At 36.0% G+C, this 27466-nt stretch overlaps 1 protein-coding gene across 14 annotated transcripts in view; it reads right to left on the minus strand.

Annotated features, from left to right (window-relative positions):
• The window catches only part of LOC5571159 (adenylate cyclase type 2), a 200564-nt gene that overhangs the window by 120289 nt on the left and 52809 nt on the right, over positions 1-27466 (minus strand). For 3 of the 14 annotated variants that reach the window (XM_021854238.1, XM_021854237.1, XM_021854231.1), the window contains exons 1-2: positions 13282-13436; positions 12501-12665 (exon numbers count right to left, since the gene is read on the minus strand). The exons of 4 other annotated variants lie outside the window; for them this stretch is intronic. The gene's annotated coding sequence lies outside the window, so the exon portion shown is untranslated. Of the gene's footprint in view, positions 1-12402; positions 12666-13281; positions 13438-27466 lie in introns of those variants that run through there. 7 more of the 14 variants (XM_021854243.1, XM_021854232.1, XM_021854229.1 and 4 more) reach the window with 7 other exon arrangements.

The following is a 27466-nucleotide window of genomic DNA, read 5'->3' on the forward strand; positions in this document are numbered from 1 at the left end:
ACTTAGGATCCCCTAGGTGTTTTGAGTCAATCTCGATTGCTTTTTGAATTTAAAACGTCTAATTTTCCCATATAAAACCACATGAAATATTTTTTCACATCTCATAAAATATCATTTTTTTATTTTAATTAATAAAAAAAATCATCTTTGATTTTATGAAAGCAAGCCACATTTAAAGCTGTACTGTTGCCAAATATAAACAATTTGCATATGAGTAGCAAGGATTTCCATCAGGGAAGGAAAAAGCTATTTCAGAAGACTATTCACGAATCGTGCAACCTTTTTTGTACAAAACGTTTAATTATGAAGGACATCTTGGTTCAATTTGTTAACCATTCAACGCCTTGGAAAATTCCAGACTTACCTAACTTTTTATGGATATTCGATTGGCAGAGTTCCTATTGACCGTAAATTTCTGTTCTGCCAGTTGAAATGGAATATAATGACTTCATACAGTTTCTTCAAGCATTCCCTAAGATTGATTCTACCAGCATTTCTTGCACGAAAAACTCCAAAATTTCTCCAGACATCTAACAAATATTCCTTAAAATAACTCGACAGACCAAACTGAGGGTCGTGGGTTCGAATCCCACCGGTCGAGGATCTTTTCGGGTTGGAAATTTTCTCGACTTCCCAGGGCATAGAGTGTCTTCGTACCTGCCACACGATATACACATGCAAAAATGGTCATTGGCATAGTAAGCTCTCAGTGAATAACTGTGGAAGTGCTCATAAGAACACTAAGCTGAGAAGCAGGCTCTGTCCCAGTGGGGACGTAACGCCAGAAAGAAGAAGAAGAAGAAGAACTCGACAGAAAACCTCACAGGAGAATGTCGTTGCTGATTTTGCTAGGATTTGTTCTAAGTTTGCCCTCTAAATAATTTGCTTTGCCTTATCAGATGCTATGAAGTTTTTTTTCTTGTTCTCCTTAAGGAATTCAACTCGGAAATTTTTCTAAGGGTTGATTCAAGAACATTGTCAATGTATTTTTGTAATCAGTTTAATATTATTTTATGGAATTCTTTAAAATACCCTCTTACTTTTTTTCTTGAGATATCATCATGAACTTTTTTAGACCTTACTGCTGGTAATTTTTCTGGGTTGTTCCATAGATCTATTTTCTTAGGAATTTCTCTCAACGAAATTCAAACAAGAATTTTATCGAAATTTCCATCCCATCTCGGATTATTTTTTTTTAAGATTTTTTTGTTTGTTTTTTTTTTTTACAAAAAATATTTTTAGCATATCTATTAAGATTCTTTAAAAATGAATACCAACAGCTACAACAAAAATCTAAGAATTTCTTTCAGGTCACCAACATTCATACATAGATTCATATAAGAATTTCTCTTCCAAAATGGTAACATTAAATTCCACAGAAACTCTTCCTAGAATCTCTTTAAGTATTTTTAGAAACAATTTCTCCAGAATTTAAACCAGTGATTTTTGCATTACTGTTAGCAATAATGCATCAAAAATACATCCAAATGTTTTTTTAAGGAATTCTCCATGATTTTTTTCTCATATACTTCGCAGAAGCTAATGGAATACAAGTAGAAATTTCCTTTGATTTCTGGGATAGTTCTATTTTTGTATAGCTTAAGAAATATATGGATAACATTGAATGATTTTTTTTCTATCTTTATTAACGAAATTTTTAACCCTAGGCTAGTTCATCTCGGGACCAACGGCTTTACTTCCCTTCCGAAGGAAGTCGTCACTGAAATTTTTGGTGACTATCTCGGGGATGGGATTCGATCCCAGGTCCTCGGCGTGAGAGGCGTGTGTTCTAACCACTACACCAGGTCCGTCCCCTTACATTGAATGATGTTCTGAAAAAAAAAAAAACCTTTGAAATTATTCCTAATGCATGTTTTGAAGATTTTCTGTTTGAATATTTGAAGGAGTTCTGAGAGTCTAGAATGAGTCCTGAGTCCTAGAATAATAATTCCTTGACCTTACATACGAAACGTTTCAGTGATGTAATTCCCATTTAAAAAAGAAACTAAATCACTTGATATACTTCTGGTTGAATTAAAAACAAATCCGGAAGGACCATTAGATTTTTTCTATAACAACTTATTCAGAATATATCAAGAAATGGGAGGAAAAATCCTAATGTGGTTACGTAGACTAAATTCTTGAAAAACAAAAATCTGAAGGAATCCAAAAGAGTTGCCTGGCTAAATTTATGCATAAATTGCCATATATATTCATGCAATACCTAGAGTAATTTCTAATTTAGGACAATCCAAGAAGGAATTCTCAAAAAAATAACTAGGGGAATATCTAAAACTTCTAAACAAAGTACAATTATCGGACGTCTACTGGAAACTTTTTTGCAAGTTTCAAGGGTGAATTTTAGGATACTATCAAAAAACTATCTTAGGAAAATTATTTGAAGAATTCGTAGCGCAATATCTTAGGTAAACCTTTCTTAAGACAATACTTGGAGATGTTCCTAGTGCAATTCCTAATCCAGGATTCCAAAGATGCATTCAAAAATACCTTGTGGTTCGTTGAATAAATTGAAAGTATTTGTAGGCAAGTATGGGAAAATTCACTCACTCACCCGAACGGCGCCGATGAAAAATAGCAACAAATATGCTGCTACCGAATATTCAGTGATAGCTGAAACGTACTGGGTGGAGTGTAGCATGAAAGCGTCGAAACCGATTGTGTTAAAGCGAAAATCGAAGGGAAAACGAAGAGCAGTGAATAAATACGCTTGCATCTGCGAGGCAAGACTGAACGGATTTAGCATCCATTCGCCGAATGCATTGAACTGACTGAATGGATTCCGACTCACTGAATCATTCCGTGGTGTGGATTGCCAATCAGTGTACGCTCATCAGCACTCAAACTCGAGTGCCACTCGAACGGAATCATAATGTAAACAATAATTCGGTGTTGCATTCGGCTTTCAGGATCGGCAGCAACTCAATCACTCAATCAGTTGCCGTTTCTGTTTCGCTTAATGCTCGCCGAAGAAGCCGAATGGGCACTGGAAATTGAAACGTTCGGCTTGGTTAAAGAAACGGCAGTCTCGCTCCCGACTGTGCGTGGAAGCGAGTGAGGGAAACGCAATAACTGAGTGAGTGTTTCCCATGCCTGTTTGTAGGAACGATTCCTGAATATAAATTCAAGAGTGGTTGTTTAAAAATTCCTTTAAGAACGCAAAACAAAATATCGTCTAGAGAAATTTCAGGGGATCATATTAAATTTTTCGATGTATTCTTAGAAAAATTCTTGGGCAAATTCGTTTTAGGATAACTTGTCAGATCTTTGGCATGAAACTTTTGAATTCCATACTAGATTTTTTTGAAGATTTCTCTTAAGATATGTTATGGACTGTTAATAAAATCTTTGAATCTCGTAAGATCTTTGGTGGACTCCTAAAATTCTTCAACAAACTCAACAGCCAAGGAAGAGCGTGGCTACGTTAAATTCTTTGTTTAGTTCCTGGAAAAATCTTTAACAACAGTTTAATTTTCATTTGGACTTGAAGCACTATCCAAAATTGTGCCATGGCACAATGATATATAAATATGAAAGTTGAAAATAATCTTTGAAAAATTCATACAATATATTAATCATTATATTAATTAGTTGATCATGTTTTTTGTCGGCCAGGGGTTGGGAAGTAGTCAACGGCCTTCCGGAGCAAAGCTTGATATCATATTGAAAACTAATTTTGATGCTATGATGTTGCGAATTTTGATAACTCAGTTTGCTGTCAATTTGGTCGTTTTAACGGTTAAAATATCAAACCTGAGAGCAGAAAAATGTTCTCATGAAATCAAATTGAAAACTTTTTTTGCTATCAGTTACAGTAAATTCAAAACTGTTTGTGTTACCATGGAGGGCAAATTGAGAACTCATTGGGATGTACATATTTTTGATTGATATTGAAACGAATCTGCGATAAAATAAAAGCTTCATATTTATATTTTCGTAGTGTTTATACATGTAGCACGAAAAAATATATGATTATATAAAATAAAAACATTACCAAAAATTTAAAATGATAGCAGAACGAAAACAAAATATGATATTTCAATGACAAATTCATATCAAATAATGATATCAACTTAATATTTTTTCAACTTGCTTTCTTTTTTATGTTGGACTTTGCTCGGGTTTCCCACTTAATTTGATCTAAAATTGAATTTGGCTATATCAAATTCAAACATTGAGATTAACAAGACAGGTGAAAGATCTATGATCAAAATTATTTGTAAAGGTTGTACATCCGTGTACATCCGTGGTCCCGAAAGAACGTTTAGTTAGGATGCTAATAGTGGATCACCTGATCCAAAAAAAAAAAATTCATAACATTACAACCAAAAGTCGTTATAGGGAGTTTTGGCGTCAATCGAAAGATTTCAACCTTTAATATAAGGGAAAAATATGGAAAGAGTGATAAAATTATTTTTTGAACATAAAATCGCTTGAGCCACATTGGTACAAGTGTTCCAATAGTTGCGCTAGTGCTCCAGTAGTAGCCATTTGGTAGCTATGCAAGGAGTTTCAAAAATAGTTGATTTTTACATATGTTTAACACTTTTCCATCGGCTCTGCAATAAGAATCTTTTAAAAAATATAAAGATCATCTCTGGCACTTTTCTTTATATTTATACATCTATTTAGTAAACTGCTTCCATCAGTTAATCCACTACTACAACACGACGGCAACTACTGGTGCAAGAGTACTCAATTTTCGCGAAATGTTTATTATTTATATGACTTATTGATAAGATGAAAACCTGAAATTTGACAAATCCACTAAACTAGAGGCGATTTATCCACCAAAATACAGTACATGTCATTTTTATCGCAAAAATCACGTTTTATTCCATAGTCCAATCTAGTGGTACATGACAACCATCGTTACCGGCACCCTATATTACGCAATGAATGACGAATTTGTTTGACGGACGATATAACACCTTGATTGTCAAGTTTATCTTGGTAAGTGGTAACGCTCAAGAATGAATTGTGGTGATAGTGTAACTCACTGGCACTGGCTAGGGAGAATTGTAAATGGGAAGGGATATTTGAATCCATTCAGAATGAGTCGATTCAAAAAAGTATGTCCAGCACAATGATGCTGCTTCGTCTCGAGAGGGATATTCGTACACGAGAAAAATAAATCGAACAATAGAAATATGTTTGGCAACCCATCGAAACGTCAAGCAGCCAAAATCGAATGGCCGTACTGTACTAGAGAAGAAAACAGTAAAATGAAAATAATTATAAATACGGGTTTGCTATAACTTGCAATCATGGGTGAAACGGATGCCTGGATCGAAGTTTGGTGCGATATGCATTTAATTGAATTACAAATGTTCAAGATTTGGTTGAAAACGATGATGGTCGATAACACGTTTGTACTCTTTTGTGGACATTTCTTTTAGAATGACCCATTTGATATCTCTGCTGGTAGTAAAATACTTAAATTTAAAATGATTTACGGAAATTATTTTACAAGCTATCAATTTGAAAATAATGTTTCTAAGAAATGATCTCAATATTTCATAATAATTTACTTTGGAAAAATTGTAGTTTTATTGCTACCATCAATCTTGAATGTGATCTGATGAAACCATTTAGTCTCTCAAAACGTGTAGTATTCACACTCTAACTGCATAAGATTAGAAAATCTCTAAGATAATTGAAAAGATAGGGACACTACCATACTCCATCAAACTATTACTTCGTTACCCAGCAGATTGAGCCAACTAATTCCATTTAAACCCATACGATTCACCGTAATCGCTTCACATAACACCACCGACCGTCGTCATCATCACACGGTAATAAAATCGCCATAAACGTAACATAATCCAATAACACTGACTGCATCATCTGCATTTCACTTATCTAGGTTCCTTTCCAAGTGCGAGTAGTGCGCACTCCTCAAAATAGCTCATCTTCATCGTTTCCGCTGCTCGTAGACTCGGGGCACCTTGGAGCATTCCCACACGAAGATAAATATGAGCCATATACATCATTATGTGTACGAGATTGCACTTCACGTCAAGTGTATCAACTCTTTTCTTCCTATGGGCCGTCGCGTCACCGCTGTTGCCACCGTTTCGATGTGCGCTACTTGCCGTGAAGTAACCCGTTATAGATGTACATATATAGATATACATATATCACTTGGAATCACTCATCATTAGAGGTGCAGCGCATTTGGCTTCTTTCACACTTGTACCCTCGGAAGGGTGCTACCATGCATTTGAATGCACATGGGCGACTTCAGAGTTCGGAATTAGAGGAGTTCAGGGTCACTGATGGGATGAGACTGGGGTCTTTATATAACAAAATTCGTCTTTCAATGTGATACGAGACATCAATAAAATATGCGTAGTGTAGAGTCGGAAGCTAAAATGATCCATTCGTTTGCGTAAGTGACAGGAAATGAGTTTAGGTTTATAATAAAGGTTACTAATCCTGATGAAATAGGTTTTGCTTTTTTAATCCACAAATAAAAAAAATGAACAAGAGAAAATGAGATTTACGTGTTTTCAATAAGGCAGATAATAATAATAATAAGGCAGAAACTTCCATGTTTAGGCATAGACGATGAAGAAAATAGTTCGGATTTTTAGTACCGGACCCTCATGCTGTGCGTATACAAATTCTTTTTAATATCCGACGTTTTTAAAACTACCTAAATCAATAGAACAGAACTTTTCATTGCAACTATTTATACCTATCAAATACTTATCAATCCTTATTTGGGCTCGTGCCTTCGATTTTTTTTTTGGAACCCTTCGCGAAAGCTAATGGTGGTAATCCTTCTTGAACACCGTCTTTGAAAAAAATAAACCTCTCAGATGGTTTTGTCGATTATTAACTGAATATGGTTGCTGTCATAAACAAAAGGAAGGATGCACCTCTAAATTGTAAACAGCTTTCCAAAACAGTTGGTTTCAAAACTGTCACTAAACGTGGCAAGAATGAAAAAAAGGATGTTTCTCCGTAATGCGCTCTTTCTTTCAAAAGTGAAATGGTTGATGTTAATGATTGCATCGAAATGAGCAATCAGTGCGATGCTATAGACAAATTTTCGAACACCAAATCGAAGCAGTCTCTAGCCCAGGCTCTTTGATACAAGTGAGGAAACAAAGAGTGCAGCCTCGTGGTCAGTTGTTCCGAATTCGGAGAATTTAGGCAGGAGACCATGAACTCCATTTGGGGAGTCGAGGTTTCCTTCCAAATCGCAAAGAAAGGAAACCGTCGCATTTTCCCGGAAACTATTAAAGATTGCGAACTTCTCCTCAAACATCTTGAAGAGAAGAAGAACAAGTAGAACGTTTGTTCAATGTTTGTTCAAGAGATCAAAAATGAAATGAATGATTTACTTGTCTTCAATCCAAGCAATTAATAAAAAAAAACAATCTGGCATTCATCGGAAAGGGCTTTTTCAAGAATATAATTATAATTAAGTTCACATTAACAAAAATGATCTAAATCATATTGAAGCTCTTGAAAAAGCAAAAATTATGTTCGATGTCCGTGTGACATGGGAACATTTACAAAAACTTGAAGGAAATTCCCAGAACCCAACTGTGGGGTCATGGAACAAAACATTGCCGCATAGATGCTAAATGCATGATTAGTAGACTGATGCAAATTTTGAAGTTTTTGCTCCCCTATGCTTAAACGATGTCAATTATGATGCAAATGATCTTCCCAAAATTTGAAGTGATTCGGAAGAAATTTGGTTGTGCACACGCTATTTGAAGTTTATATGGAAATTACTATGGAAAATGCAAACCTTTTGTGTTCAGTCCCCTAACAGCTCGTCAAAATAATTTATGGAAAAGTGAACACACTCATCTCATGTGAAAACTTCCCAGCTACAACTTTGCCGAAGACCACATTTCGATGGGATGTAAGGATAGTTTGTTATTATTGATAACAAAGTCTTAATCATGCTGAGATGATCATTCAATTACTTTCAGAGCAACACTGCTTTTTTGCTGTAGAACATAGTAGCCTGGATTACTTTGATCTATTCTTCCCGCCAGGAACAGTTGGTGGAGCATGCTACATGCAAACCAACTTTATGATGATGAATAACAATTTATCCTGAGGTCCAATCAAAAAGTGGTCTTCGGCAAAGTTGTAGCTGGGAGGATTTCACATTAGAAGATTTTGTTCACTTTTCCATAAAATATTATGACGAAGAGATAGAGGGCTGAACACAAAAGATTTGCGTTTTCCATAGTAATCTCCATATAAACTTCAAATGGCGTGTGCACAGTCAAATTTCTTCCGAATCACTTCAAACTTTGGGAGGATGCTATTTACCATAATTAAAATCGTTTAAGCATAGGGGAGCAAACATTTTAAAATTTGCATCACTCTAATGATTAGCGAAGGCTTTTTTTACGCCATGAAGAAAGTTTGCAAAAGTTTCGTATGCGCAAATTGTGGGGGCAACCATAAGTCTTCTTTTTAGAATTGCCCTTTGCGTAAACGAATCGTCGAGGCTCGTATCAGGCAGATGAATGGCAACGCTTTTCGTAGCCTAAATTTCCCAGGCAGAATCTCCACCAATTCACACTTTTCAGTTAACGAACGCTGACTTAATAATCGGACACATTACTTTAATTTTAATCATGCTCATTCAAAAGGAAGTTTTCTTCCACCAAGTAGCCATTTTAGTGTTTTCTATTCGAAGGAAATTCCTATTTTAATAGTGAAGTGTCGCAGGTAATTTCACTTTCTCCCGTTGTAATTTTGTAGTTGCTTAAGGCAACTTCACCAGTGGTCATTTTTTTTGGTGCAAATTTATTTCAAAAAATGAAACTTTCAAAATTAATAAGATCTGTAAATATAGACCAAACCGCATTCGTATGCACCGGTGGTTGTATTTTTTCAATCCATTTCGAACGTGATCAACAAAAACAAACATGTTGGTGATGTATGGAAAAATCTCTCCCTGGATGAATTTCAGTAGAAATTCACGTAAAAATCAATAGAGGAATTCGCATTTAACATATCGCGAAATTTACAAAGAATTTCCTGGCAGACATAGATTATCCTGGAATTTCTGGCGTATTTAGGAATTCTTGGCGTTTTGTGTATTCATCTCTGCATAGTTGAACTTCTGGTGGAACTTATTGGATAGTTTCTGAAGGAGTTACAACCTAGGAGACAAAATCCTGGGAACGGATTTATCAGAAATTCTGGGAGGATTTCTTAGAGGAATTTATGGAGGAATTTCTGGCTAACTCCTGATAATTTACTAGGAGCATTCCTGAAAGAACAGCTGGCAGGATTCCTGGACGAACTCCGACAGACTTCCTGGTGGAATTGCCAGCGGGATTCTTGCAGAAAAATTCTTGAAGGAAGCACGGTGGAATTCCTGGAGGAACTCCGGAAAAAATCCGGGAGAAACTCCGGGAGAATTTTAGAAGGAACTTCCGGTAACCACCTAAAGATTTCCCAGAGGAACTTCGAGAGATTAACTGGACGAACCCAAAAGAAATTCCCAAAGGAATTTCGAGACATTCGCGGCGGAAATATGATGAAATTCCAGGTAGAGTCCAATCCCTGTAGGTATTGCTACTGGAATTCCTCTAAGAAGGAATTCCTGGAGAAAATTCCCAAAGGAGTTCTTGAGGAATATCTTCGAAGGAATCCTTGAAATTCCCGGAGGAATTCCTGTACGAATTCCTGGAGGAAATGCCAGATGAATTTCTAAGTGAAATTCTCGGAGGAATTCTTGGACGAAATCTCTGCAAAAATTGCTGTTGGAAATCCCCTGAGGAATTCCTAAAGAAAATCCCCGGAGGAGTTCTTGGGGGAAAACCCCGGCAAAATTCATGGACAAATTCTCAGATGAAAACTTGGACGAAATCCTCGGATGCTATTGAAAATCTACTGAGGAGTTAGGAGGATATCTCTGGAAGAAATCTTTAGAGAAATTCCTGTAGGAAATGCCCAAGGAAGTTGCTGTAGATAATTGTCGGTGGAATTCCTGAAGAAAATCTTCGGAGAAACTCTAGGTGAAAAATACATAAAGGAAATCTCCGGATGAATCTACTGAAGAAATCTCTGAAGGAATTTTTGTAGATAATCCTCGGAAGAATTTAATGAATTCTTGGACGATATCCCCAGAGGAATTGCATTGGAAACCCCCTGAAGAATTTCTGGAGAAAATTCCCGGAGGAAATCTTGGAAAAAACGGCGAAATTTCTAGAGAAAACCCCCAGGAATTCCTGGTGCAAATCTCTGGAGAAACTCTTAGAGGAAATGTCGAGATACATTTTCTAAAAAACTCCTCTGAGGATTTCCTGGAGGAAGTCCCCGGAGAAATTCCTGGCGGACATCCAAGAAGGAATTCCTGGTAGAAACCCTGTATGACACATCGGAGAAACTTTGATAAAACTCCTGGAGATTTATGTAGGAGGACTTTGTTGAAGAATCTTCAGATGTCCCAAGTAACCACTAGCCCGCTAATTCACCCTTTTTGGTCTTATAGGGCAATTAAACGACTGATATAGGGAATGTCAGCTGTATTATAGCACTTTATTAGCACGGAGGGCAAATTAGAGTACTATTTGGTTACTTGGGGTATTCCCGTAAAAATTCGTGATGGAATCCATTTACGAATTCCTGCAGCAATTCCTTCAGGGTTCCACGGAAAAATAAGCTGATGATTCCTGGAGGTATCTCTGTATAAATTCCTGGAGGATTCCCCGAAATGCCAGAGGAATTGCTGGAAAAGGAATAATTATTGTTTTAAAAAACAGCAACGATCGAATATTGTTCCAATTTTTATTTAACTCAAATGAGTAGGGACTAAAGATGATGGTCGTTTCAACTTGAAACATCCGATCTGGTAAACAAGAGCGTGTGCAACCAATTTGTATAACAGCTAAAATCTTGGTTCAAAACCGACCAATAAATGGAACAGGTAGTTAGCCTGTTCCAAAGAAACAGACCAGAAAACTGGTATGAGTTAAAATTGGAACATTATTTGCAAGCTCCAAATTTTAACATGGTCTAACATTTGCAACCAACCGGTGATTTGGACCACCGTTGAAGTTGCCCTATGTCGCCACAAGTTATTTCTATTCCGTCTCTTCACCTACGAAAATTCCAACAGAAAATGTACTAACTTCTTGTAACATGTCTTCATTTGAATTTGATTTTTCAACTTAAAGCCATTTAGCCAGTTATTAGTTATTTTGAATCCTGGATCCACACTCAAAAGAGATCTAAACTTCTTAGTTTATCCCAATGATCGACTGGATGGATCATATGGTGGATTTGCAATTATCATTCATAGGCTTATAAAATATCAACTTTTTTCGTCATTTGAAACCAAAGTTTTTGAAATTTTGGGTGTTTGTACTGCTATTTGCGTTTTCAATGCACTGCGCAGCAAGTTAATTTGCTTCGAACTGACTTGCTGAAATTGACGTGCAATAAGTAAATTTTTTTTGTCATTGATGACTTCAATGCCAAACATCGCGTATGGAATTATGCGCTTAGCTATTCCAACGGCAGAATTTTATTTGAGTGCTCTTCAGGATATTTCTCAATAAAATATCCTGATAGCCCTACTTGTTTTTCCTCTTCTAGAAACCCTTCAACGAGTTATAACCAACTCTAGTCACCTTTGTAGTCAACTGGTTACTCATGCTTATTTGAATTCTGATCCCTGTTATATTTCAAACATGCAATGAAGCGATTCTCAAGCCTATCAGCTCCACATTTTATTTTTAACGAGCTGACTGGAATACATATGGAACAATATTTTCACATCTGACTTGCCTGAGTTACCTCAGGGATGTCAAAAATCTTTGATTGCGGATGACACAGGCCTCTCCGCCAAAGGACGAAGCCTGCGTGTCGTCTGTAGTAGATTGCAAAAAAGTTTAGATATTTTTTCTTCACACTTTTTTTTTGTTGGGGGTTGAAACTACTGCGTCCAATATTTAGAACTATTCTTCACACTTGCAAAAATGGAAGATTTCTCCTGATGCTTCCAAAACCCAACTAATAATATTCTCACATAAACCAAAATGTTTTCAATTGGATCCTTCAAGTAGACATGTTGTTACAATGAGAAGGGTTACAATAAATTGGTGAGATGAAGTTAAATTCATGCTAGATAAAAAAATAACTTTAAAAAATTACAGTGAAGGCATTCAAGCAAAAATATGTAAAATGTCTTTACCTACTTATTATTAGAAAAAAAAAAAACGAAAATAATGAACAGCTACTTATGATTTGATGGACAGCCTCTCAATTCACAATTCACACAAGGCAGTTATACTAACAAACGAAAATTATCTCCTCTAACCCATCTCTGTCTTCAAAAGTCGCCAATGTGCACTATTATTATTATTATTATTATTATTATGATCGCACCAATTTGATATTGTCGTAGTTACCCACACTGCACTGCCAACTCATAAGATTATCTTCATCACATCTTCTTCTTGATTCTTCTCCCAAATCCAACCAACCTACAGAAGCAGCTTCGGATTGTTGTAAGTCAGCGGGAGCTATATGGCTTAGCAATTTTCAAGCACTTCCCCACATGATGCTTGAAACTGGCGGTCACACTCTGATGGCACTCGTTTCTCATACGGGTCGACGACGGTAGCTACTTGGTGAACCGGACGTGCCCACTAGGGTGGTTCAAATTTTCAAAAAGTTTGAAAATTCTAGTTCCAATATTTTTCTTACAAGCTTAATGATGGAACTAGAATTCTAGGAAAATTTTCAGTCTCTTAGGTGAGGATTGAAAGGGGCCCAATGACATTGAATGTTTATATGACAAATAAGTTATCGAACATTTATTTTAAGCTAATTCAGTTTGAGGTTATTACAGAAGTTTACTGGACTTTAATCCCACAATAATCAAAATAATAGCAAACAAATTGATAGATATATCTTCTACCATCCATCGGATTGAAATGCTATCTTTAACAGCTTGCTTCATTTTGATTAGAAGAATGAGTTTTTACTTTATATAATTATATTATTGTTCTTATATCACAGTACTAATGTATATGGAATGTTTTTCAAAATTTCTATACAGTAATTTCCATATAAACCTACATAGGCTTTAAGCCATCTTTAAATCACCACCGGGGATTTCCCAGAACACTATTTTTATCGTAAAGATTGTAAGGAAGATATGGGAGATTGGATTCTCAAACTTTTTTGTTATTAGAACCACCCTAATTCCCCCCTTTAAAGGATAAGTGCGGGGGGAGCAAAGTGCGAAGCTGCACCACCCACCGCCAACACCCACACACAAAGACCCTTGGCGAGAATCTTCCACTTGACTTTATCCTTATCACACACCCCCCGGGTGGGGGAAGAGAATCGTATACCGAGAAGGACCGAGAATTCCGAACCGCACTGAACCAAACACCGACGAAGACTGAAGCTCCGGTTTGAAACTGTTGCTTAATTTATTCAGGACGAACTGTTGAATGTTCGAAATGGAACGGAACGATAAAACGTGAATATGGGTTTCGCGACACCGGCCGACAGTCATCGCCGATGCACAGCGGCTCGAAAGCTACCACAATCTCAGAAATCAATTAAGTTTAGAAGTAGATTAATTGGATTTTTTACAATCCATTAGGTGAATTGGAGACATGATCTTTCAAGAAAATTTATATTTGTTTAATTCATCAGCTGTATTTAGCCTTTCTTAGCCTTAGAGTTCGCGTCTACAAAGCAAAGCTATGCTGAAGCTGTCTGGGTTCGGTCCAGTATATTTTCGCAATGTAAATTCCCTTGACTTCCCTGGGCATAAACTATCGCCGTACTTGCCACACGATACACGAATGCGAAAATGGCAACTTTGGCAAAGAAAGCTCTCAGTTAATAACTGTGGAAGTGCAAATTGAACACTAAGCTGAAAAGTAGACTCTGTTCCTGTGAGGACGTAATGTCAAGAAGAAGAATTATTTGAAGAGAGCTCTAACCGTTATGGTATCTCCAGAGAAAATGTTCGTATAGGGAAATATGGGCACGACTTCATCATACTGCCATTTCAAGACTTGGACAGATAAACATCTGATTTTCACACATTCGATTCCTGTACTAGATTTCCAATTGTGAGCGATACATTTTACTATTAATTAACATATTTGAGAAGCGTATCTCACCAGTTCTACACGTTACTTCTAAGCGAATTTGTTTTATTAAAGGTCATCTGGCTGGCGTATGAGGGGTCCACCAATTTGAGAAAACCGAAATGACTACCCCTTAGTTTTAGCATATACTAGCGATGAGTAACATACAATTGGAATTCTAACGATGTATGCCGATGGCGATCTGGTTTCGGCAAAAATTGCTCATTATGAATTTAGCGCCTTAGGTGTCCGGTACTGGGGATCTCACCCTACTGTGAAACTTCAAATTTGTATATAAATAACTGAGATCTACCCTGGCAAATTAGATCATTTGGTATGGATGAGTTGCGAATGTATCGTCCAATACAGTCCAAAACAATTTGAAAATAAATCCAAGATGGCTGAAGATGAAGCTTAAATGTGACATACAATACTTCAAATTAATAATTCTAATATAACAATATTTGAAAATAAAATAAAAGTTTGAGGTTTTGGCCAGCAATTGTTCTAGATTCAGCCACTGTGCGGTGGAGACGGCGATTTCGAACTCGAGCTTGCGCAGTTCTAAGTTCGAAACCGACTCCTCAACAGTTCGTTGGCAAGCGTGCATCAGGTTGGGCGTTAGAACTTGACCTTGCCCGAAGGTAAGCACGTGGTATGCATGTTAGCTTTTTGCTCTCTTCGCTGCAGTAGAGGGAAGTATTTGTTTGTTTACATTTCCTTCGGAGAGATAAAGAGGAAACCTTTTGCATCGTTAGACTGGCACGATTTTTTTTTCTTTCAACATTTTTACTCTTTCCAAGAAAATGAAAATTATTTAAGGCATTTCGCATGTTTGTCTGAAAAGATCGAAGGTATACAACAGAAGAAAAGTAGCGATATTCATCTAGCCTGCCTTGATCGTTGGGAAGCTGATTTAGTCGGGGTTCTGCTAAACCACACCAAGTGCCAAAAACTTTATTCCGAGATATTTGAATTTGAATTCTTATCGTGTACTAGTTGAACGCGGACGATTAATTTTAATTTTTTATCGCTCACATACTATTAACAGTGTCCAATAAGTAGCCCGAGATTAAATTTACAAATAAATCATGATAAATTGGTCGCCGTTAAGTCAGAGGGGACCAAGTACAAAACTTGGGAAAATTGGATTATTCTCTCATTAGATGCAAAATTACCTTACCTCCGTTACACTTTGATCAGAATTGAAAAATGCTGTAAACTGCGAGAGATATGTAATAAATTTACTTTGGATGATCAATAAATATCAATAAAAGTGTGCAGTCAGAATGGACCAAGTGCTTATTACCATAACAGCAAAAATGATCAGCGCGCTGAGGAATGCGAGGAAATGAAAAACATTTCAGGAGATTTGGCAGATTTTTCGACATCGAATCATTCTTCTACTTATCCATCCATAGAAATTTATAAATATTACTTAATTCGATGCATTTGATTTTGATTTTTGACGATTTACCACATTCGAATGGGTGGTCAGAAATTGCAACAAATTCTGTGCGGACCAACTATTGAAAAGCAATGAAATGATTGATTACTGCATTTTTTGAGTCAATTTCCGAGTCTGATAGAAGTTTACGGTAGTTCTTTGGTGTATGTTTGGCATGTCCTAGGACCCGCTTATTGGACCAGCATATTTTGGCCGGTACTCAAGATTTTCACTTGGTCCACTCTGACTGAACGCATATTTGAATATTTCTAATCTTCAATGCCCTGACCCTGCAAAACCTTAATTTTCAAGCTTACGTAATGCCACTGATTTTGGTATTTACTATTTTAATTATTTAAGAATTTACGATACTGGTGTCAAAGGATCTTGATAATCTGTTTATCTTAGAGATATGCACCCAATTTTACCATGCAAGCATCAAATGATTGTTATTTTTCAAGAAATTGTTCAGTCAGAGTGAACCAACTCACTGAACGATGGCCTTTAGTTCAGTTAGAGTGGACCAAGTACACATAGTCAATCAAAATATCGTTCTATCAGAAGTTTCACTTCACATTATATTGCTTGAAAGTTACATTAAGACGTGTAGAAATATTGAACCAAAATTTTAACGAGTTCAAAAATTACAGAGCGTTAGACTTTAAACCCATTTTTCTCAAAATATCAAAAATGTTACTTGGTCCACCCTGACTTAACGCCGACCAAGTATCTATAGAATTTGATTTTATTTAAACATATGAAGCACTCAGTTTGCTCTGGCTGAACAAAAATCGAAAAATATGGTTCTTGGTTCGGTATGGTTGGATGTGTTTCGTAGTTTTCAACAGCACAAGTAAAATTGAAGACAAATCACCATGCAAGTTGGAATCCATGTCACAAATGTTTATGTACTATGATTGAGAAGGATTCGTTTGTTTTTCAAAGGTCTGGAAACACTGTTGTGATGTGCATCCATGTAGACAATTAATGCAACGGCACTCTTACGCTTTCCATAATATATCTTTAAATAAGCGAGTTATACATTTTCATAGAACTTATGATTAGAGTAAAGTGGGGCAAAAGTTCGAGTGGGGCATTGGAAAAGTTATGGCTATTTGTTGTTTTTTGACCTAAATATTGTAATTTTTTTGTCAAACTTTTGATGCATAGATCCAAATAGAGATAAAATCTTTTTCAACATTTTATGAAGGGGCATTTCTAGGCCTATCATAAGGATGCTTTGATGTGTATTAGTTTCTGCATAAATGCTTGGAAAAAATTTTTGGCCCATAGTGGGGCAAAAGTTCGAATCTGCGGGGCAAAAGTTCGACCCATGTATAAACTCACGGAAAAAATTTACCTGCGAACTTTTGCCCCACACTAGATTCGAACTCTTGCCCCACCGGTGGGCAAATTTTTTACTTATGACGACAAAACTGAACGTTTGTTCAAAGTTGTCTTGAAAGGTCTCTCAAGTGACTATGAGTCACCTGAAGAGATCAAGTAATCATTATGAAAAAGAGAACCCAATCTGGCATTGTTCGGAAAGGGCTTTCTCAAGAATTTTATTTAGTTCACTTTAACAAAAAAGAACTAAATAATATTAAAGCTTTAGAAAAAGCAAAATTTTTGTTTGATGTCCGTGTGACATGGGAACATTTCCAGAAACCTGGAGGAAATTACCAGAAACCCACTCAGTGCCGTCGGTGCCAAAAACGGGGTCATGGTGCAAAAAATTGTCGCATGGATGCTAAATGCATGATTTGCGGAGGTTCTTCTCACGCTAAGGACGTCTGTCCTGTGAAAGAAGATACCAGGAAGTTTGAATGCGCCAATTGCAAGGGCCCTCATAAAGCTAACTTTTGGGAATGCCCTTCACGCAAAAGAGTCGTTGAGGCTCGTTCCAGGCAGATGAAGGATAATATCCGTTACGATAACGATCGTTTCCGGAATTTGCCTGGTAGAGTATCGAACAAAGCACATTTTTCAGTTAACGATCGCTTGATTAGGAATCATACCCACCAGGAAGATCATAATCATGCTCATTCACAAACAAATTTTAATCCGTCGGGTAGCCGTTCGAATCTTTCAATTTCGAATGTATCTACCCACGGAAAATCCTTTGCTGATATCGTAGCAGGTAATTTGAACTGCCTCTGATTTTAATTTTCTAACTGAACAATTGAATCTAATGATTGATGCAATGTTCAAAGCCACCACTATGACTGAAGCAGTCCAAGTTGGTGTAAAATTTACAAATCAAATTGTTATTGGATAACGTTTTTCTAATGGATCCAAATAATTATTTATATATTTGAAATTGGAATGCTCTTTCTCTGAATGGTAAAGAGGACGAGCTGTTTAATTTTCTTACAGGTAATAACGTGCATATAGCAGTTATTACCGAAACGTATTTAAAACCTGGATCCAAACTTAAAAAAGATCCTAACTTTTTTGTTTATCGTAATGGGGCAAGTGGAGGAGTTGCAATCATCATTCATAGGTATATAAAACATCAACTGTTTTCGTCATTTGAAACTAAAGTTTTTGAAACTTCAGGTGTTTCTGTTGAATCAAAGCTTGGTAAATATACTTTCATAGCTGCCTATTTGCCTTTTCAATGCCCTGGGTAGCAAGTTAATTTGCTTCAAACTGACTTGCGTAAATTGACTCACAATAAGTGAAAATTTTTTGTCATTGGTGACTTTAATGCCAAACATCGGTCATGGAATAATTCTCAAAGTAATTCCAACGGCAGAATTTTATTTGATGAGTGCTATTCAGGATATTTCTCAATTCAATACCCTGATAGCCCTACATGTTTTTCCTCTTCTAGAAATCCATCTACGATTGATTTGGTCTTAACCGACTCTAGTCATCTTTGTAGCCAATTAGTTACTCATGCTGATTTTGATTCGGATCATGTGCCTGTTACATTTCAAATATCCCATGAAGCGATTCTCAATCCTATCAGCTCCACTTTCAATTATTTACGAGCCGACTGGAATATATATGAAACAAAAATTCTTATCTTGATGTTAACATTTCTTTACAAACTAAACTTGATATTGACAATGCTCTTGAAACTTTAACAAATTCCATTGTTGAAGCCAGAAGCATTGCAATTCCAAAATGTGAAGTAAAATTTGAATCCATGTTTATAGACGATGATCTTAAACTCTTGATTCGTCTTAAAAACGTGAGGAGATTGAAGAAACAAAAATTTTGAAAATAAAATTTCTCAATTGGACCCTGGCTCTAAGCCCTTTTGGAAATTATCTAAAATCTTGAAAAAACCTCAGAAGCCAATACCGGCATTGAAAGAGGAAAACAAATTATTACTAACTAATTGCGAAAAAGCTCAAAAACTTGCTATGTATTTTGAAAGTGCACACAATTTTAATTTAGGACTTACTAGTCCAATTGAAAATCAAGTTACTCAGCACTTCGAAAATATTCTCAATCAAGAGAACGTTTTCGAAAATGCCTGGGAGACTGTTTTGGAAGAAGTGAGAACTATTATTAAAAAAAAATCAAAAATATGAAAGCTCCTGGCGATGATAGAATTTTCTACATCCTCATCAATAAACTTCCAGAAAGTAGCTTATAATTTTTAGTAGATAGAGTTAACAAATGTTTTCAATTAGCATATTTTCCTGACAAATGGAAAAATGCTAAAGTTGTTCCAATTTTAAAACCAGACAAAAATCCTGCAGAAGCTTCTAGCTATATTCCAATCAGTTTGCTTTCCTCCATCAGTAAACTTTTTGAAAAGGTCATTTTGAACAGAATGATGGCCCACATCAACGAAAATTCAATTTTTGCCAATGAACAGCTCGGATTCCGCCATGTAACAAATTTGATCCGTTCCAACAATTCTGAAGGCTATTCTACTGGTCTTGCTTTTCTAGACATAGAAAAAGCATTCGACAGTGTTTGGCATGAAGGCTTGATCGTAAAATTGAAAAACTTTAATTTTCCAACATACATGGTTAGAATAATTCAAAGTTATCTGTCAAATCGTACACTTCAGGTTAATTATCAGAACTCCAGATCTAAAAGACTTCCTGTAAGAGCTGGTGTTCCTCAAGGCAGCATTTTGGGACCAATATTATACAATATTTTCACATCTGACTTACCTGAGTTACCTCAGGGATGTCAAAAATCTTTGTTTGCGGATGACACAGGCCTCTCCGCCAAAGGACGAAGCCTGCGTGTCATCTGTAATCGATTGCAAAAAAGTTTGGATATTTTTTCTTCATACTTGCAAAAATGGAAGATTTCTCCTAATGCTTCCAAAACTCAACTAATAATATTCCCACATAAACCAAAAGCTCTTTATTTGAAACCTCCAAGTAGACATGTTGTCACGCTGAGAGGAGTTCCAATAAATTGGTCAGATGAAGTTAAGTATCTAGGGCTCATACTAGATAAGAATTTAACTTTCAAAAATCACATTGAGGGCATTCAAGCCAAATCTAACAAATATGTAAAATGTCTCTATCCACTTATCAATAGAAAATCAAAACATTGTCTTAAGAACAAGCTTTTGATATTCAAACAAATTTTCAGACCAGCCATGTTGTATGCTGTACCAATATGGACTAGCTGTTGTAATACCAGGAAGAAAGCTCTGCAGAGAATTCAAAATAAAATTTTGAAAATGATTCTTAGGCTTCCTCCCTGGTATAGTACCAATGAGTTACATAGAATATCCAATGTTGAAACATTGGAACAAATGTCAAATAAAATAATCAATAATTTCAGGCAAAAATCGTTACAATCTTCTATTGCCACGATTAATGCGTTATATGTTTAGGTTAAGTTAGGTTAAGTATATTGAAAACGTTTTTTTTCTCTTATAAGCAGGTGAAATCAACTCACCTGTAAAAAATCTGAACTGCTACGGCAAATGAAATGTAATATGTTGTTAACAAAATGATAATAAAATCTTAGATTTGTTTTACCAAATTAGGATTATAGTGTTGCTTTATAACACAGAACACCTAGATATAAGAAATAATGAATGTAATGTTTGGAATGATACTAATAAAGAAATTAAATAAAAAAGGATTGCTGTTCCATGACTCGATATTCATATTTATTTTTTTTTTTCGAAAAATTGTTGAAAACCGCATTTTCACTCATATTGGACACACATTATCACTGGATCAGCCACCCTTGTGGGTACATAAACAGTTTACCTCTGTGCTATTTTCGGAAATTATCGCGAACAGACCTATTTTTGGAGAAGTTCCTGAGTTGCTTAGTAAATCCTAGAAAGAAACTCCTGATGAAGTCATCAGTATGATCGTCACCTTATTAAGATTTTACTTCTCAGTAGGCTCCAACTCTTAAGACAGGATGGTAGGAGAAGAGCCAAATGGATTTTAAAGTATTTTATGTTGTGTTAGCTGTAGAAAACTGTTTGTAAAATACCTGTAAATATATGTGGATTGTAGTAATAAATTTGGAAGTTGTGAATAATATGTGTAAAATGTTGGACTATATGTGTATTATTGTGGACAAAAGCGGAAGTTTTGGACCCCAAGGAACGGAATGGCCTTAAACCCTGGTCAGCCAACCCCACTTATGGAAGTGCAATAAATTACCCCCTATTCGATGTTGAGAAGGGTCCGGTATTATAATAAAGATAGTTATGGGTATTATAGCTATCTAGGGTAAGACGGGTTAGGACCACCCGCCTAAGCAATTTGATCATACCGTCGAGCGGGGTGACATTGGTCCATAAGGGTGACTTTGGGCCAATATTTTTACAGCAAGCTAATGACAGAATTATTAAAATAATGTGACCAGCTTCAAGAATACGTTACAAATAGCCAAAAGATGATCAATGATTAGTTTTGTAGGGTTCTTATTAATCATGAGATGCAACGAAAGAGGCGATCAAAGTCACTCCCTAGGCCCAATGTCAACCCGCACGGCGGTATGTCAAAATCAAGAATCAATAAATCCTTTCCGAAATCCTTAAGTGAGCATCTGTTAAATTTAGATCAAATTCAATATCAACGAGCAAAAACTTTGTTTTTTATATATGTTGTGAAAAAATAATTTAAATATCACCTTAAATGCTTCGGAATGTCATAAATCTTGTGTTTATGTAAAGTGCTTGATGAACTTTTAAGAAAACTGCCATTTTCATGCCAAACTGAAGGTGGTCCGTCTTACCCCGGCGGGTGTTCTTTCATCGTCTTCCCCTCCATTTGAAATCAAACACGAAACAAACATCAAAAAAATTTAACAGATGCTCACTTAAGGATTTCGGAAAGGATTTTGTAGTAAACACATAACAATTTACCCGTCCATGCTTTAACAGAAATGTGAAGTGATGTATGAATTGTGTATATTTAGCTTTGAAATAAGGCTATATTTGTGAAATTGCGTAAGCTAGGTAAAGCCGACCACTGTTGAAGGGGTAAGACCGCCACCCCTAATTTATACCAAAAAAAGTCTAAACCATTTTGATAGTTGTAACTACGTTGAATATTACCATAGGAGTAAAATGAAATCAATTTTGTTAAAAATACTAACCAAATACGCATATTTTTTCAAAATATGGTTGTTTCAAGGTGATGATAAGTATATATCTAAGATTTTTGAGTTAATCAACCCTAAAAAAAAGTTCAATATCCCCGTTAAGCAATGTGGAATTCATAAAACATTATATTTTTTAGAATCACAGAGAACTGATATATTTTTTCGCAAAATGGTGTACAAAAATCGTGGTGGTCGCTTTTACCCTGTGGATGGGCGGTTTTACCCCGTTGCAAGACATAATCGTGATAAGACATCACTCAGGCATCAAGAAAAAATATATTTTTTACAAATACAACACCTGTGATATTTTTTGGTCATACCTAAGGCTTCAAAAAACGACATGCTGCGTCGAAAGAATCAAAACTTGATTTTGACACATTAATTAAATTGCTTAGGCGAGCGGTCTAACCCCGTCTTTCCCTAGTTAGTATTTTTAATTGTCATCTATTCGAATAATATCATCGTGTTGTAGCATTATCCAGTAATTCGCTGCTTAATCGATGGAGGTTGTATTTACATTTCTATATGAGCGAAAAGTGAAATAAATATTGAACGTTGAGTAATTGGCCAACGCAAGCTAGTCATTTGATGCTAGTTTGCTATTCGTGTTGATACTATTTGGCTTAAAGGTAATGGTTTGTTTGTAAACAAAGTGATTTTAGGTGCTTATTGTATCAATAAAGTGAGAAAAGCAGAAGGAAAAAGGGGTGCAAAGAGGGCACTACTGTATGGGCAACGACGAGCATTTTGCACATGGGTTTACGATGCCAGAGGGGCAACGCTTACTTTTTTGGAATTGATCTGTAATGACAATTTTATTAAATGGTTTTACCTGTTATATCATGATATTATTAATTCTGTGGTTAGCATAGTAGGAATATAATTTTCATTGAAGACTATGATGTTTGATATTTTTTAAATTTCATTCTTATTTATTTATTTATTTATTTATTTCGTCAATCAAATTGTAGACTACATGTTTGCTTAATACTATGTTGTATTATATCTAAGGGAATTAAAATATTGCCTAAGCTTAGTTCGCGACATGGTCAAATCAATTTCTGTGTAATGCTGGTTATAAAGAGACATCATTTGATTTATTGGTCCGAACTTGGCATAATTAGTTCGATGATTGTTTGATGCGAACAAATTCCGATTCCTCAACTGTCTGGCGGGCGTGTAGAAATTCAAACTAGATAAGAGATTGGTGGAATCAATACGATGCGATACTATATCATTGACAAATGAAATCATGGCTAATTCGCGACGCTCCTTTAAAGTTTGGATGTCAATAAGCATGCATCGAGCCTCGTATGATGGCAGTGGAAACGTTGTCCAGCCTAATTTGCGTAAGGCATATAAAAGAAATTGCTTCTGTACTGATTCGATTCTATCCTCATGTGTTTTCATATGTGGGGACCACACAATACTACAATATTCTAAAACTGATCTTACATAAGCAATGTACAAGGTTTTAATCGTATATGGATCCCGAAAATTGAAGCTAAAACGCTTAATAAAGCTTAACATATTGGTTGCTTTATGGACAATAGTATTATAATGGTCAGTAAATGTAAGTTTAGAATCTAATATAACACCTAAATCTCTAATCTTATCGCACCTTTGAACGTCTTGATTTTCTAAAAATACAGTAATCTGTGGTGTATTACGTTTTCTGCTATATGTGATTAGATTACATTTTTTGACGTTTAATTTAAGTAAGCTTTTACTACACCATTTATCAAATATACTTATTTCATTCAGATAAATGTCGCTCTCTTTTTTGCTATTGATTTCCATAAAAAGTTTCATATCGTCAGCATAAATAAGAATTTTAACATGTTTTATCACATATGAAATATCATTAACAAACAATATGAATAACAATGGGCCTAAATGTGAACCTTGGGGAACTCCTGATGTAACATGAACAGGTTTAGATAGTTTTCCCTCAAATCTTACTATTTGTTGGCGATCTGTTAAATACGATTCAATCCAGTTGAGGAGTTTCATTGCAATTCCCATTTTATTTAGCTTAAAAATCAACATAGGAATATCTAATCTGTCAAATGCTTTACTAAAGTCGGTGTAAAGTGATTCGACGTGGTTACCTCTATCCATTGCATTTAAAGTGTAATTAACAAATTCCAAAAGGTTCGTTGTAGTAGAACGACCTTTAAAGAAACCATGTTGTACATTCGTTATCCTATGTTTTATTTGGCTAAATACTTTTTTATTAATAATTGATTCAAATAGTTTTGGAATGGATGAAATAATAGCAATTCCACGATAATTTCGAATATCAGATTTTTTACCAGACTTGTAAATGGGTATAAGAAATGACCTTTTCCATTCTTTTGGAAATCTGCCCTTTTCAAGTGACATGTTGAACAGCCAAAATAATGGTGCTGTAAATTCATTGGCTAAGTTTTTCAGTAAAGCAGGTGGGATTCCGTCAGGCCCTGATCCTTTGGAGGAATCTAAATTCTTCAGTCCTGTTAAAATGTCTTGTACCTGTATTTGACTAACGCCTACATCGGTTGTAAAATCAGGAAAACTAGAAAAGTGCTCAAAATCACGATCATTATCCGAGAAGTTTGTATAAGTCTCTTGGAAAAAATCAGCAAAGAGATTACAAATGTCATCTTGATTATCTGCTACTTTATCATCCAATGTCATTTTAGATGGAAAGTTGTTAGACTTCATCTTAGTTTTAACATAATTGAAGAAATTCCTAGGGCAAGATTTTACATCATTTTCAATTTTTGTGTTGTACTCTTCAAGTGCAGTGGATATGGCCTGATTAAGTTGGTTGACAATATACAAATAATTTTCTAAACTTTCTTGAGTTTTTTGTTGTCTGTAAATTTTATGAGCCTTTTGCTTACGATTTTTCAAATTTTTTATTTGCTTATTAATCCAAACAGGATTTTTTGACCCATTCCTACGACGTCTCCTCAAGAGTGGAACATCCATCTGAATAATTTCCGACAAAATTGAATAAAAACCCGTAACTGCATACTCCAAATCTTCCTGATTTTTCAAAACGGATTGCCAATCTATACTATTCAATTTCTGTTTGATGCCGTTATAATTGGCGTTTTTATAATCAAAGAAATTCTCAAAGTCATAGTAGTCGGAATTATGATAATTATGGACAAAGATTGAGTACTCGATAGCTGTATGAAACGCTTCATTTTTCCATAGTGGAGAAAGAGATTCGTTCACACAGAAATCTTCCATTATGTTTGAGAATAAGAAGTCCAAATAACAGTTTTGTCGGTTTTTCACATGATTGATTTGATTTAAACCTAAAAATGCAGCTCTTTCAAAAATAAGTTGTAATGATTCGTTTTCACCAACAACCGGCAGCAGAACATTTTCGTTTTCGGAATCACGAATAAAATCAGCATTACGCTGATTAAAGTCGCCATAGATATGCACTTTGAATTCTGGAGAAAATTGCGACAAAATTTCTTCAGCGGTTTGAAAGAAAATTTCATATGATAATTTGCAAGCATGGTCTGGCGGAAAATACACAGAAGCAAATATATGTGTTTCACCGGCGATATGTGCTTTAACCCATACGTGTTCAAACTCTTTATATTTTGATGAAACAATTAATTCTGAATTGAATTTCGAAGATATTGCAATGAGAACTCCCCCACCAGACATTCTTTGGGTAAGAACCAGATCGCGATCATCTCTAAATACATTAAAATCGTTACCAAAAACTTCTTCACTCTTAATTTTTTCGTTCCAACTAGTTTCAGTACCCAAAACAACCGAGAAGGATGAAGTTACTATTCTTTTATAAATTTCGTTCATTTTTGATGCACTCCTCATGCGATTGAAATTTTGGCAATATACCAAAATTTCGGTAGCTTCTGAAGAAGTTTTTGGAAACACACCCCTTTGCACAGCATTACTTGAAATTCCAGATCCTTCATTAGACACATCGTTATTATTTAAAATATTACCTAGAACAATTTGTTGAATATCACCCACTATTGGATCGTCATGGTCTACGTCTGGAGACTGCGTCAGGTTGAGCGTAAACGGCTGAGAAGTCATCAGGTCCTGGTGAGCATCGGTTTCCGCACAATTATTGTCGTCATAATTTGCTTCCTCTGGAGAGAGCGTCAGTTCTGGCGAAAACACGTGTGTCTACAGGGGCACTCTACGTAGGATGATGGAGTTGAAAAAGTTCCTTGTGGCATGTTTCGTGAAGTTGTGGGGGCGCTTGGTTGGTAGGGATTCATGGTTTCCCTTTTTTCAAATTGTATCGTTGGTTGGTAGTTTAGCGGTGGACGTGAAAACTGATTTTTTGCTGCTGCAAGTAGCTCACGATCGGGTGGAAGGTGGAAAGAGTTTGCATTATTAGCAGTGGCATTCCTGCGATTGCCGAAAACAGTACGGCGGGAGTTCATAGAATTTAAGCGGAGAGGGGTATTGACAGAACTGTTGTTGCAAACGTTGTTTACATTACAACCCAAACTGTTGGTTGTAGCATTGCGTGTCACGTTCCGCTTACGTCGCCTTCTGGCCTTCTCGGCCTGCTTTTGCTGATTCAATCGGTGGAGTTGGCGTTTGTCGTATTCCGCCCAATTCGCTTTCCATACTTTCCTCGTGCCTAAGAGTCGCCAGCCAGAGTTGTCTTCTTTGTTTTTATTTGATTCAGAATTTAAACTGGGCGGTGAACCTGCGGTACCGGAACTCGAACCAGAGTTTACATCAGCAGTTTCAGCCAACTCTTGTAATAGGCTTGGCAGTGACTCATCTTCCGCAAATCGGTCTCTGCCAATGCTAGCATTGTGTTCGTTGCAATGAGCAGCCATCTCAATGGTTAGGCTACTCAAAGACTGAACCTCGGTACAGATCTTTTTTAATTCATCAGTCAGATCTACCGTCAAAGCCTCTACAAAATCTTCAATATGTTGTTTTGAAGATTTCATTGAAATATGTAATAGACCAGTCAAATGGTTTTTTAATGCAATCAAATCGTTGCTGGGCATATCATTCCTATATTCTGAATGCTTTTCGGCCACACGTGATAATACCGATACAGCATTTGACACGCTCGCCGATGTGCTATTATTAATGCACAACACCGATTCCTTCAGTTGATGCTCAATTTGGTCAAATAAATCCCCCATTGCACTAAGTTTTTTAAGATCGGCGGCTACTCGAAGATTGGCGTCAGTTTGTGCTCTAATTGAATCGATTAGCTGCTGCTGTTGATGGAGCACTTTGCGGGTGTCAATTCCGGTTTTCAAATTATGCTGGCAATCGCCGCATAGAGGTACCATATATGATAAAACAAAGTTCTCCT

The sequence above is a fragment of the Aedes aegypti genome, chromosome 3 (assembly GCF_002204515.2).
Source record: "Aedes aegypti strain LVP_AGWG chromosome 3, AaegL5.0 Primary Assembly, whole genome shotgun sequence".
In the NCBI taxonomy this organism is placed as follows: Eukaryota; Metazoa; Arthropoda; class Insecta; order Diptera; family Culicidae; genus Aedes; species Aedes aegypti.